Source organism: Ipomoea triloba, chromosome 13, assembly GCF_003576645.1.
Source record: "Ipomoea triloba cultivar NCNSP0323 chromosome 13, ASM357664v1".
Classification (NCBI taxonomy): domain Eukaryota; kingdom Viridiplantae; phylum Streptophyta; class Magnoliopsida; order Solanales; family Convolvulaceae; genus Ipomoea; species Ipomoea triloba.
The window spans coordinates 23,723,188-23,738,110 of record NC_044928.1 but is presented as its reverse complement, the minus strand read 5'-3'; the positions used below and the strand labels follow the sequence as shown (position 1 = coordinate 23,738,110).

The 14,923-nt window shown below is 37.1% G+C and overlaps 1 pseudogene; it reads right to left on the bottom strand.

The window, feature by feature from the left end:
• The window catches only part of LOC116001551, a 41,445-nt pseudogene that overhangs the window by 17,022 nt on the left and 9,500 nt on the right, over positions 1–14,923 (bottom strand).

Genomic DNA, 14,923 nt, shown 5'->3' with positions numbered 1-14,923 from the left:
TGTGAAGAAAAAAAAATGGGGCAGTAGATTGTTTTGTTTGGTTTTTTGTGGGTTTGTTTTTAATTTAATTTGGTCTTAAGTTTAGTTTGTGTTGTTTGGGTCATGGGATTCGTCTCATATTTAGAGTCATGCTATGGTATGAGTGAGAGGTACGTTGTGGTGTTTAATTGGGATGGTGAAGATGGCAATCCATCATTGGAGAAAAAAAAAAAAAAGCATAAAGTTTTGGCCGAATGATAGTAGGCTTTGTGGTCGAGTTGACAATCTTGGTAGCCGAATGATAGTAGGCTTCGTAGTCGAGTTGACAACCTTGGTGGCTGAATGATAGTAGGCTTCGAGGTCGTGTTGACAATCTTGGTGGCCGAATGATAGTAGGCTTTGTAGTCGAGTTGACAACCTTGGTGGCCGAATGATATAGTAGGCTTCGAGGTCGTGTTGACAATCTTGGTGGCCACCCTCTAAACACCATCTTTTTGCATTATTGCATCCTTTAATGTTGACCACAATTTTTCCAAGGAAACAAACGGAATAATTCATTTCCAACACTCAGGAGACATAAGAACTGAAGAGGGATGATGTTTTGGTTGTTAAAGTATGGTGTATAAACTAAATAGTGCATAAATAATAGTGGAATCCTTATAATAGACTAGTGGAGCACTAGCATGTATTAGGGAAGGATTTGAGGAGTGTTGTCTCCCTCTCTCCTATATAAATATGTATCTCAGTCTATGAAGGAATATAACAGAAATATATCAGTTTTAGCTACTGCCCAACCTAAGCTTTTTACTCCCATTTTAGTTATTAACATGGTATCAGAGCCTACTGGGCATTAATCGGCGCAAGGAGGCGAGCAACCGGCAGAAGTTTCGCGGCGAACCCTCCACGCGCCACTGTCGGCTGGAGCTCCGGCGACCACTCGCCGGCGCGTGATGGCGCGTGAGGCCATTTCCGGTGAGTTTTCCGGCAGAAATTTGTCTCATTCGTCTCGTTTTGATGAGCTCATTTCCTGATGGTGTCACTTGGGCAAGTCTTCATAAGCTTTCGAAGCTTCGTCTCTCTTTCTCTCCCTGTTCTTCTCCGGCGAACCAGCAAACCTGGATCAGCAGTGACGAACCAGCTTGTCGAACAGTGGCGCAGCTGGGTCATTTCCAGTGACCTTGGACTCCTCTTCTCCGATGCTTAATCTCTCTCTTTCATTTCCGGCGCAGCAGAACGCTCCTGGCAGCAGCTGCAGTGGTGGCTGGGGAATATTCCCGGCTGCGATGGTTGTAGATGATGAAGTAATAGGCGTCTTTGATGTTGGAAGTGTTATAAGGAGGGAGGAACTATTTGCAGTAGGTTTGTTGGGCAGCAGGTTTTGGGTTTTGTGTTGTTTTGGTTTTATTTTGAGTTAATGTGAAGAAAAAAAAATGGGGCAGTAGATTGTTTTGTTTGGTTTTTTGTGGGTTTGTTTTTAATTTAATTTGGTCTTAAGTTTAGTTTGTGTTGTTTGGGTCATGGGATTCGTCTCATATTTAGAGTCATGCTATGGTATGAGTGAGAGGTACGTTGTGGTGTTTAATTGGGATGGTGAAGATGGCAATCCATCATTGGAGAAAAAAAAAAAAAAGCATAAAGTTTTGGCCGAATGATAGTAGGCTTTGTGGTCGAGTTGACAATCTTGGTAGCCGAATGATAGTAGGCTTCGTAGTCGAGTTGACAACCTTGGTGGCTGAATGATAGTAGGCTTCGAGGTCGTGTTGACAATCTTGGTGGCCGAATGATAGTAGGCTTTGTAGTCGAGTTGACAACCTTGGTGGCCGAATGATATAGTAGGCTTCGAGGTCGTGTTGACAATCTTGGTGGCCAAATGATAGTAGGCTTCGTAGTCGAGTTGACAACCTTGGTGGCCGAATGATAGTAGGCTTCGTGGTCGAGTTGACAATCTTGGTGGCCGAATGATAGTAGGCTTCGTGGTCGAGTTTTGTGGTCAACTAGAAAGGCATTGACATGTTTGGTGACGGGAAGTATCTGTAGGCATTGGTAGCATTCAAGCTTTTGTTTCAGGAGTGCTAAATCCCAAGCTTGTTTGGTCTATGCGAGTTGCGTCAACTTTGATGGCATGTACTAGGCCCGGATACAAGTCATGAGTGACTTTATGTGGTATTTGGTTAAGTTTTCTGCCAGTACTCAAGAACATCCGATTGCATCACAGTAACAAAGTTTTCAGCAGTAAATCTAAGGCAAGACAGTTTCAAGCGCTATGGCTCATGTGAGATATTTGTAACAAGCTGCAGCATAATTGATATCTATGCTGCAGCTTGAGGGGGGTGTTAAAGTATGGTGTATAAACTATTAATAGTGGAATCCTTATATTAAGGCTAGTGGAGCACTAGCATGTATTAGGGAAGGATTTGAGGAGTGTTGTCTCCCTCTCTCCTATATAAATATGTATCAGTCTATGAAGGAATATACACAGAAATATATCAGTTTTAGCTACTGCCCAACCTAAGCTTTTTACTCCCATTTTAGTTATTAACATTGGTTTCAAAGATGTACTAAGCCAGATGTCTCATATCTGGCATCAAAAGTAACTGTTAAGGGATTGCCCCTACACAGGTTGTATTATTATAAATTAGGAAGGTAGCCATATATACATACATGCATACATATAGATATAAATAAATAAATATATTTGTATATATGAATGTGTGTGTTTTGTCCCACATTATCTAGTTACTAAATCTTTTAGCATTGATATAGCATAAATATGAGGCTCATAACATGGCCATACAAGTCCTGAGTTCTCTGAATATCCATCTCAACTTTTAAGAAAGTAGTAAATCCACAAAGATAAAGTTTTCAAAAGTTTTTCATGCTAAATAATCACTCATATTTTCCCATGTTAACATACCTGGTCGTATACCACAAATAATCAGATAGATCTTTTGTGACATTTAAATGCTCCAAAATGCCTTGGTAAGTGAAAGTCTTTCCCCACACACCAATTGGTTCCATAACAGTCATCCAGGACTGTGCCATAACCTTCCTTTGAATCATCGCTTGTGAAAAAGCAACATCTTGTCCAATTGTTTTAATAGATGTCTGCACTCCAACCTATTCAAACATACAAAGGGAAATAGAACCATTTTCCATTGAAAGTAATGTGCACAATTTTTTAAAAGTCCTTGTAACAACACTATTCGCTAACCAGCCTTTGTAATATTGAATTATGTGTGCTGTCTCACTAAAAGCTTAAACTTTAGTAAGGATACAAATTTATTATTCACATTTATCTTCAACAAATTCCCTCATGTGTGGGCAGGGAACTTTTTTTTTTTAATGGGCAAAACATGTGGAAATGTTTTGATAGCCTTATTTTATAATTCAGTGTAGTGATCAAGTGGCACCATTATATGCATAGAGCAGGCACATCACACATTCAAGGAATGCAGCATGAGACTGACATATTCCCCAGAATTAAACATCCACTTGCATTCCAGAATCAAGATATACAATCTAAGTACCTCAGCCACATTTTTTAGATGAGAAAAACAAACTTTTGGTATAATCTTTAAATGAAGAACTGTTTTAATAAATTGTTTTCAATTTTGTATTGTTTTGGGAAATTCCTCCAAGTTTAGTTATTGATCAACCATAAACTTAAAAGAGGTAAAATTTGGTTATAAAATAAAACCTCAACTGAAAAATCCACATATTTTGAAGCATGACACCTATATGGTGGGGAAAATAAGTATAAGAATCTGGTACAAATATGTATTGGAGAGTGGAGACAGTGATCAAGTTGGAATATAACCAAACCTTGGCAGTGTTGAAAGCTACGTTCCGGCAGTCTGGCAGTATACTTACTGACCATGGTGGTAAAGTATAAACTTGACCATAAAATGTCACTCTTGCTGTATGATGTTCATCAATATTTGCAAGAAATGCTGAACAGGTGCTTTTATGCAAGGATAAATTTTGGCCATTATTGAGAGTGTTTCCACTGTACACATGTGCCTACAAGGAACACCATACACCAAACTCACATGAAAGAAGGAAAAGTTATGCTTAAGGAAAGCTGAAAGTGTACAAAAAACATCAATAATAACTTGATAAGTGTTGAATATTAGGAAACTATTATTCAATATTAGGAAACTCATAGTGGACTGGACTTAGTTTTCTATTCCTATTAGGGTTTCCTATTCCTATTATGGTAGATTTGGTTGGTAGTTTAGTATATATAGAGGCATAGAGAATAGATTTGGTTGGTAGTTTAGTATATATAGAGGCATAGAGAAGAACCCCATTGTGTAGTTTAGTATATATAGAGGCATAGAGAAGAACCCCATTGTACTCTTTCATTCTAATATACTCATACATTCTATTATTCTCTGGTTTCTCTAATACTTTGCTTCCGCCTAACTGGCGGGTGGTTGTTATTCTCCACCCGCCAAGTCTTTCAATCCCTCAATTTCAACATGGTATCAGAGCCTAAACCCTAAAACAAACCCTAGACAAAACCCTAGTTGTTCCGCCGTCGCCAGGGAGCTCCACTGTTTTCCGGCCAGATCTCCTTCCTCCGGTCTCCAATCAAGACGCCGCTACAACCATTGGTTTTGTCTCGACGAGACGCTCCTGACTGTGTTTTCAGATCTTTCGTTGGTCGCCGGTCAACGCCGGTCAACGGCCAGTCAACGCTGGTCAACAGTCAACTTCGGTCAACCTCGCCGGTCAACGTCTCCAACCACCCCTTGAGATTGCTGTTTTGGCCTTCTTTCGACTTTTTTGTGAAATTGAAAGCTTCTTTGGGTTTGTTGCCGAACTTCTTCCCATGGTGTTTGTGTTTTTGGTATAACCGTGCTATTCCTTTATCTCCGGTATGCCTTATCCCATGGATGTTAAGGTTCAGCACTACTATAAAAGCCTTTGATTATTTCCCATGTTTCAAGTAAGGCCGTAAGGGGGAGTGTGACTATCTACAATCAAACGGTGTTCTAGTTTTACCTATTTTACTTTGTTTTCCTGGTTATCTTTATCTCGTTGCTTTGAGTTTATCTTCATTACTATGGGCTCTACTGCATCCTTTGCTATTCTTTGCTCCCTTTTCGCCTCTACCGCTCTCAATGAAGTTCAATGAAGGCTTTCTTAACATGTCCTACTCTATCCTTGGTGTGTTCATCTCCATTCCCGAGGTTCGTGTTCAACTCCATCCTCGGTGTGTTCATTCCCAAGATCATGTTCAGCTCCGTCCTTGGTGTGTTCACCTTTATTCCCAAGGATTGTGTTCAGCTCCATTCTTGGTGCATTCGTCTTCATTCCCAAGGAAGGGTCAGGCATAGCGCAATCTCTTTTGAAGCCATCAATCCTAGAGTGCTTATGTTGTTGTGGTGATGTTCGTGTTTACCCTTGGAGCCATTATTCCCAAGGATGTTCGTGACAAGCTTCGCCCTTGATACATTTCCAAGGGTTGTGTATAGCATTGTCCCTCTGAAGCCATCCAGCACTGTTATCCTCTAGTTAGCTTTTAATTTTCATTTGTAATTTTGAGTGAGCCTCTAGTTAGCTTTTAATTTTCATTTGTAATTTTGAGTGAGGTAGAGTGTTTGTTTTGATTCAAGCTTGGAACTTTCAAATGTTCCAAGTGTTTGTTTTGATTCAAGCTTGGAACTTTCAAATGTTCCAGCTTGAGGGGGAGTGTTAAGCTTGGAACTTTCAAATGTTCCAGCTTGAGGGGGAGTGTTAAATATTAGGAAACTATTATTCAATATTAGGAAACTCCTAGTGGACTGGACTTAGTTTTCTATTCCTATTAGGGTTTCCTATTCCTATTATGGTAGATTTGGTTGGTAGTTTAGTATATATAGAGGCATAGAGAAGAACCCCATTGTGTACTCTTTCATTCTAATATACTCATACATTCTATTATTCTCTGGTTTCTCTAATACTTTGCTTCCGCCTAACTGGCGGGTGGTTGTTATTCTCCACCCGCCAGGTCTTTCAATCCCTCAATTTCAACAATAAGTCCAAAGAAAATTAGGCAAATAAAGAATGAAGAGTAAATGCAATAAATAAGAACTCTAATTTGCATCAGATAAACAGATTTATCATCAATCTTGGAGATGAATAGTTTAGATAATGACACCAAATGTCCTTTCCTCAAAAATATGCAGAGTTCAGGGGTGTTCAGAGTTGCCATCTCACAAGACAAAATTTCCAGCAAGAAGCAAATGATGTCAAGCTCAAATAAGAATCACTTGTAAGGAAATTATTCAATGTTTATAACAATTTGTTAAAGAAAAGACAGATAAGGTGTAAAACTTACTGCAAACATATTTTTTGCAATGATATATGGGTTTTATCATACATCCTATACAAAGAAAGTGTAATGTAGATTAAAGGTAATTATTAAGCTTATAACTAACCTCCTGCAAAGGTCCCAAACTAATATACTGGGGGGAATCAACAGCAACAAGAGCAGGCTCACAGAGCTTGATAGCAGCATGTAAATCTTTCAAGTGGCCCCACTTAGGCTGCCTTAGAAGTCCTAAGAAATGATGTTAAGCCAAAAAAAAAAAAGAATAGATTGTTCACATAGTCATCAGGTTTTGTCTTTACTCTTTACCGAAATGTCCTTGAAGTAAAATTACATGGTATTCTAATGCATACCATATTCATCAATCAAAGCATCATAATCATAACTAGTAATTTGATTGGGGCCCCCGATGTCCTGCCAAAGTTTGTCCCACCATAATACTGCAATTATGAAACAGACAAGCTGGTCATTAGCAACAATGAGGAAAAAAAGAGTTAATTAACTGCAACCACGAGATGAATAAGTTGGTTACTAACAGTTTCCTTAAACCCTATAAGAAAAATGTTCTAACTCAAAATGAATTTTACCATTTGATAATGAAGTGTTGGAAACCTTGACAGCTACTTAGCTAAGCAAATACTGTTCCAGTGAAATTACTGGTCACTGCCATATGTAATAAGTTTATGAAGGTGAAAGAAGGAAATCATATTGGTTTGGAAATAGAAAAAAATAAATAAAAAAAGAAACTGCTTTAAGGTAAAACTTCTCAAAGTACCCAAAAAAAATGGTTGTCAATGCATTGAATATTAGGAGCAAGAAAATAAAAACCTTTGTTACGAATAATGTAAAATGGTCTAGATATTAGCAATACCATATAGTAATTACTTAAGCTTCCACTTCGTTGGAAAAACCGAGCTACTGCAAATGCAATATCCTCAGCAGGTCTATGTGGGATTCTTCCCCCCCAAGATGCAAACCTTCAGGAAGCATGGCAAAGCTATTAGGTTATGGAAAAAGAAAATAAAAACGATCATCAATGATTGCCTATAAACGATCACATCTCCAATGCCAGTCCATATGCTCTTCTATGTTCAAGCATAATGTTCCAAATTTTATATTCTAACTTTGTAATTCTATTGTAGATTCACTGAAAGACATGCAGACAAGAATCTATGTTCCCACTTCCCAACACTTCAATGGAGATGGAAGGAGCTTAAATCTTCACCCTTCAAAGTCAAAATATCTCAGGGACTGTGTTCTGTTAAAGAAGAACCAGGGAGGAAGGGGGAATGGAAATATTGAAAGGCATATGATTAGAAAGAAAGAAGGTTCCGGAAATCCAATTAAGACCAAAATGTTGAACCAAGTGCGCATTTGCTAATTTATTAGTCATAACTACAAGCATACAAATAATCTATGCATCTAATCTTAGAAATGGAATTCAACACTAAATAACTACAGGATCAAAGTCTCTCTACAGACAAGTAAAGCCAGAATGATCTAGTCAATCTTCTACTATATTTTTTAACATATGTAGTTTGTGTTCTTCAAAAGGAAGTGTACCATTACCCTTTTATTACAGATTTACAGTACAAAATATACAAAATTTGTTTTTGCAATCTGACTAAGATTGAAAGCTCTGAGTTACTTTGTCCAAGTGACTGTTGATATAGGATAATTTTGCTGTTAACTTTTATACGTAAACACAATCTAAAATTGAAATGAATAATAGACTTTTGGATGATCCAATTTAGCATTTTCAATAGTTCAACATGTATAGCTTTGTGACTTATCACTCTATTATGCAGCAAATCCTAAAACAAGCACTAATTCTTTAGAAATTTAATCACAAACACAATAAAAGAAGAGGTGGGTACAGTACCCTCCATCCCAATTCTCTGTCCAAATTTTAGGTTTCTTGTCAGAATTTGGCGAGAAATCATCACAGTAGTATCCATTGCATGTATCTATCTGTTAAAAAGAAGATTTAAGATTTAAGAGTTGAAGAGGAATGTTGAAAGTGATGGACTGCCCATACTCCCATAGCATATGAAAACTAGCAGGTAAAATGTATTTTGATACTAAAAAGACAGATTAACTGCTAGTCATTGATTCACAAAAAAGTATAAGAGTAACTTTGTACATATTTACTAACTAAACTAAAATGGTTTTAGGGGTCAAGTATTTACAATGTATTCAGGAGCATCAGTTTGCTGGCACATAATCCATGGAACACCAGCACCAAGCCCAAATGCCATTTGAGCTGCCCATTCCATGTATGCCTTTCCTCCAGAGCCATATTCGCTTTCTATGTTTCCATATTCATTTTCAATCTGACAAATATTTGTAAATGTGAAGCAGATAAACTTGAGCATTGTTATGGAATATATATATATATATATATAATATATGGAATCTCTATAGATTAGGCAGTCTTTAGAGATTTAGGTAGGTAGGCATATGGAAACTTAGTTTCCTATTCCTATTAGGGTTTCCTATTCCTATTATGGTAGATTTGGTATCTAGTTTAGTATATATAGAGGCATAGAGAACAACCTATTGTACTCTTGTACTCTTTCATTTATAATATATTCATACATTCTATTATTCTCTGGTCTTCTCACATACTTTGCTTCCACCTAACTGACGGGTGGTTGTTATTCTCCACCCGCCAGGCCTTTCAATCCCTCAATTTCAACAAGCATCAATGACAACACAAGCACATTTGCATGCATAGATAGGCAAATATAGATATAAACTGAGGGCATGAAGGATGATCACTAACAGGAAACCCAAAAAAAAAAAAAAAAAAAACACACACACACACGCAAATTGTAGAATTAGTTCCAACACTTGTGTTGAAATATAGAAACCCTACTGTGGACCATTACATTTATATATAAGCATGTGTATCCTCTTAGAATGTATGCAATACATTATTATTAATTCAATCATATATTCTTTCTTTGGTTTCTATATATTTGCTTCTGTCTAATTGGCAGGTGGTGGCTATTTGCCAAGGCAAATTATACTGTGGACCACTAATAAATGTTCATTTGTAGTAAACTGAAGGTTAATTAAAAATGAACATTCAGTACTAAATGAACCTCCAAAATGAACATTCAGTGTACTAAAAAATGAACCTTATGTCAATGGTTCACCTTGTAAGGTGGACCATGGTCCACATTATAATGATTGATTTGCCTAGGGATGTCCACTCAATTTCGGGCTAGCCCTGCCGGCCGTGTCGGGCTATTAGGTTTATTGGTTCATGCTTATCATTTGTTTTATATGTTTTAAAATTTGTGACCCTAAACCTAAAACCTCGGGCTATCTAGCTTATCGGGTGGGCTCAACTAAAATTGTTGACATTTTAAAATTAACATTATAAACTTTCAATTTAAAAAAACTAGCACATTTTACATTAAAAAATATAAACTTAGACATCATTTAGTCAATCAAAATCTCCATTTTGAAACTCCAACTCATAAACATAATGCAAGTATCTAACAATTAATTTATAAAATATAATATACGTATGCAACATTTCTTTTATACCTAAAATATTAAAAATAAAATAAGAAAATCAAATACATGTAGTATCCTCAAATAAAATTAAGTTTATAATGACACCACACATTTATTAATTTATACTCCGTATCTTATAATAGAATTGACAATGCTAGCTCTACACTACCAAAAGGATGCCGCATATTAGTAGATCACTTTGGTATTGTTCATAAGTTAGGTCATTAATTTATGAATGATTTAAAGTGTGTGTGTGTGTCTGTATATATATATAGAGAGAGAGAGAGAAAATTGGGATGCAATGAGAACTACTCCCCCGTGAAAATGTGAGAACTAATCTAATCTGTCCATCTAAGATGATCAATGGCTGAATTTTTTTTAAAATGTGGTGACATTTTTGTAATTACAGTTGTGCATTTGGGGATGCTAGATTGTGCATTTGAAAAATAATTGACAGTGAATTTGGAGACAAGATTGCAAATGCGCAGTTATCCGTGAATGCACAATCAAGTATTACAAGATGCACTATCAGGCATTAATGAAATGTCACCGCGTTTTTTCCTTAATTTTCAACCCTTGATCATCTTAGATAGATAGATGAGATTTGTTCGATATATATCAAATTAGAAGCCACTAATCTCAGCCGTCCCTCAAGGTTCAACAATGATTAAGTGTTTTAATAAATTTAACCAAAAAAAAAAAAAAATAGGGTCAATTTTATAATTATTGAAAACTTTTAAAATTTTAATATTTATAAAAAGAACCCCACATTTTTCCCTTGTTTTCTAGTAGCCCTAAGTTGTTGATCTACCCAAATCATGGTTGAAAAAACCGCTAGGCGCTCGGAGGGCGCCTAGCGCCTAGGCGAGGATTGATCGACACCTGTGTATTTTTTTATTATTTTTTTTATTTTTTTAAAAATTGTTTTAAATTTTTTAATTTTTTTAATTAAGACTAATAATTATAAACTATTTAATACTTCAATAGTTAATACTAAAATATTAAATATTAACCTAAAAAGCATCTAGAGTTTGAACAATTTAGGGTTATTTCACTAAAAATGATGTCATTTTGAGTGAAATAACTCATTTAAAGAAAAAAAAAACAGTAGCTAATCGGCCGACTAGGCGGTCTAGTCGGCGCCTAGAAAGCCTAGGCAGTCGGCACCTAAGCGGCCTAGTTGGCCGCCTAGCCCACCGATTATGGTGATACGCTAGGCGGCCGACCGACGCTTAACGCTAATCCGCGCCTAGGCGGAATTTTTGCAACACTGATCCAAATGGACGGATCCTTTTACGTGAGAGATGTCCTCACCTGAACCGGCAATTAATATCGTGAACCAGAGTCCATATAGCATTATGGACCTTGGATCGAAACAACCTCGTTTTGATATTTATGTTTTAACGGCTTCTGCGATTTCCCGTTTTCCATGTTTCAACACAAATACTAATCTATTCTAGATACAGAATTCATACTCTAAGACAAGGTACATAATTTCATAATACAAAGACACAAAAACTCATAACACAAGACACATACACATGTTATATATTTACTTATTAACAGATCTAATTTAGGTAGAGAATTTATGTTCTATAGACACAGAATTTCATAATACAAGACATAAATTCATAACATAAGACACACAATATGTTATATGTTACACACCTACTAATCTATTCAGGTACAAAATTCATACTCTTAAACTACAAAATTTCATAACATAAAATACAAAAACTCACAACACAAAACACATACACATGTTATATATTCACTTGTTTTCAAATATGATTTAGATGGAGAATTTATGTTTTATAGGCACATAATTTCACAACACAAGATATAAATTCATAACATAAGACACATATTATGTTGTGTTCCACAATTACTAATTTGTTTTAGGTACAAAATTAATACTCTTAAGGTTTTTATAACTTAAGATACAAAAACTCACAACACAAGACACATATCATGTTTTACAACCCAAAAAAAAAAAACTATAACGTGAATTGAGCAACAAACGGTCACCGTCAAAATTAAAATTCAAAACGACATCGTATAGGACCAAGGTCCACAAATGTGGACCTTGGTCCATGGTATAATGATTGCACCTAAACCCTTCATTATACATATATATGAAGAAAATATTTGGATGAGTTTGAGTTTACTTTTTGCATCAAATATCAAAACAAGCATATATAGTAGGGTGAGACTAATTTACTTCTTTTTTTCTTTTTCTTTTTCTTTTTTGTAATTGGGCTAAACAGGCCCGCCCAACAGCCCGGCCCAAGCTAACCCAACTACCACAAAAGGCCAATAGGGTTGGCCCAATTTCCTTCTAAGGTTGATTTTTAACAGCCCTAACCCAATAAATATTCAATCTTATTGAGCTACCCCGTCGGTTTCAGGCTACAATTGGCAGGGTTAAAACTGAAATGTGCAAAAGTTAAGAGGAGTGGATAAAAATAGGACCTTTTTAAAACTTGTACATTTTTGGAAAAAACTCCATTGGTACTTGCATTTGTGGTAAAAAAAAAAAATGCAAGTCCCAATGTTGTTTCTTAAATTAATGAAAAGATTTTTTTTTTCGGGTGAAATACAAGAAACGCAAGTATTTCACAAGAAACGCAAAATACGAGAAACGCAAGTACGACTTGCATTTCTTGTTTCACACGAAAAAAAAAATTCATTAATTTAAGAAACTCCATTGGGACTTGCAATTTTTACCACAAATGCAAGTCCCGAAGGAGTTTTTTCCTAAAAATGTACAACTTTTAAAAAGTGCTTATTTTTGTTCACTCCTCTCAATTTTGCCCATTTCAGTCAATAAGCCCAATCGGTATCCTACATTTGCCATCTGTTGAAAGCTCACAGGATAGTGTATTCAATATGTTCTATATTACACTCTTCATTCAATCTGTTCTGCATACAACATATATATATGCAAAGAGAAAGGAAAACAACAAAAAAACTGGACTGGGCTGCCCAAGACTCTCCACAGCTCAAGGATACACAATGCTCAAGGAGAAATACTATTCTAACACTCCCCCTCAAGTTGGAGCATATATATCAAACATGCCCAACTTGTTACAAATATATTCAACCCTGTCTCTGCCGAGCCCTTTAGTGAATAAATCAGCCAGTTGATGGTTGCTACGAACATGAGCCATAGAAAGTAATCCTTGTTGAATCTTTTCGCGCACAAAATGACAATCTACCTCAATATGCTTGGTCCTCTCATGGAACACCGGATTATTCGAAATGTGTATAGCCGCTTGATTATCACACCACAGGCGTATGGGCTTCATCACTTCTACACCAACCTCCATCAAGAGATTGTGCACCCAAGTTATCTCACACGTCACATGAGCCATTGCCCTATACTCGGATTCTGCACTAGATCGAGCCACAACAGTTTGTTTCTTGCTTTTCCAAGAGACCAAATTACCTCCTAGAAACACACAATATCCTGCCGTAGACCTCCTATCACTCAATGATCCTGCCCAATCAGCATCAGAAAACGCCTCAATATTCATATGTTCATGGTCAGCGTATAGAATACCTTTTCCAGGCGCATTCTTGAGATATTTTACAATTCGAACTGCTGCATCCCAATGAGTTTGCGTAGGTGCTTGTAAGAACTGACTTACTACACTTACTGGAAAGGCAATATCCGGACGTGTAATGGTGAGATAGTTCAATTTCCCTACTAACCTCCTATATCTCTCGGGAGAATCAAGGGCCTCCCCCTCACCATCTATAAGTCTAACACCTTGTTCCATAGGTGTCTCGCATGGTTTTGATCCCAATAATCCAGTATCATCAAGCAAATCTAACACATACTTTCTTTGGGAAAGAAATATTCCTTTTCGAGAACGGGCAACTTCGATCCCTAGAAAATACTTCAACACTCCCAAATCTTTCGTGTGAAACTTTTTCTTGAGAAAAGTTTTAAGGGCTTCAATCCCTTTTGTATCACTACCTGTGATCACTATGTCATCAACATAAATAATTAAGAGAATGCATCCAACATTAGTATGCTTGAAAAAGACAGTATGATCACACACACTTCTCTGCATCCCAAACTCAGTAATTACACTACTAAACCTCCCAAACCAAGCTCGCGGAGATTGCTTCAAGCCATATAGAGATTTCTTCAGTTTACACACTTTCCCAGACTCCCCCTGAGCAACAAATCCAGGAGGTTGCTCCATATAAACTTCTTCCACCAAATCACCATGCAAAAAGGCATTTTTGACATCTAACTGATATAGAGGCCAATGATTAGAAGCAGCTAAGGAAATAAAGATACGGACAGAAGCTAACTTAGCTACAGGGGAGAAAGTTTCTGTATAATCAACACCATATGTCTGTGCATACCCCTTTGCTACTAGACGAGCTTTAAGTCTTGCCACCGTTCCATCAGGGTTCATTTTGACAACATAAACCCACTTGCAACCAATTGCAGTCTTACCGGTCGGGAGAGGTACCAAATCCCAAGTCTGATTATCTTCAAGAGCAGCCATTTCCTCTTAATCCCAAGTCTGATTATCTTCAAGAGCAGCCATTTCCTCTTCCATTGCATGTCTCCACCCATTATGAGCTATAGCCTGCTCTTCCATTGCATGTCTCCACCCATTATGAGCTATAGCCTGACTCAAAGTGTTTGGAATCCACCCATTATGAGCTATAGCCTGACTCAAAGTGTTTGGAACTGACCCATTATGAGCTATAGCCTGACTCAAAGTGTTTGGAACTGATACTGAATCTAATCGTGATACAAAGGTGCGAGATGAGGCTGGCAAATGATTATAAGACATAAAAGAGGAAATAGGGTGTTGACAATGGCAGTTACCTTTACGGAGGGCAATCGGAAGATCAGGATCATTTGACGTAGGTTGTGGTAGGGGAGGAGTATTCACCTGTGCAACTATCGGCGCTACCATATCCCGGGGTCGCCTAGAATACACGTGAGTAACGGGGGGTCTGGAAATAGATTCTACAGGAATAGTGATGGTATAGGTAAGGAAATCATCTTCTATTATTGGAGACCTACCCCCGAAAATATTATCAGAGAACACAGTTTCCTCAAAAAAGGTG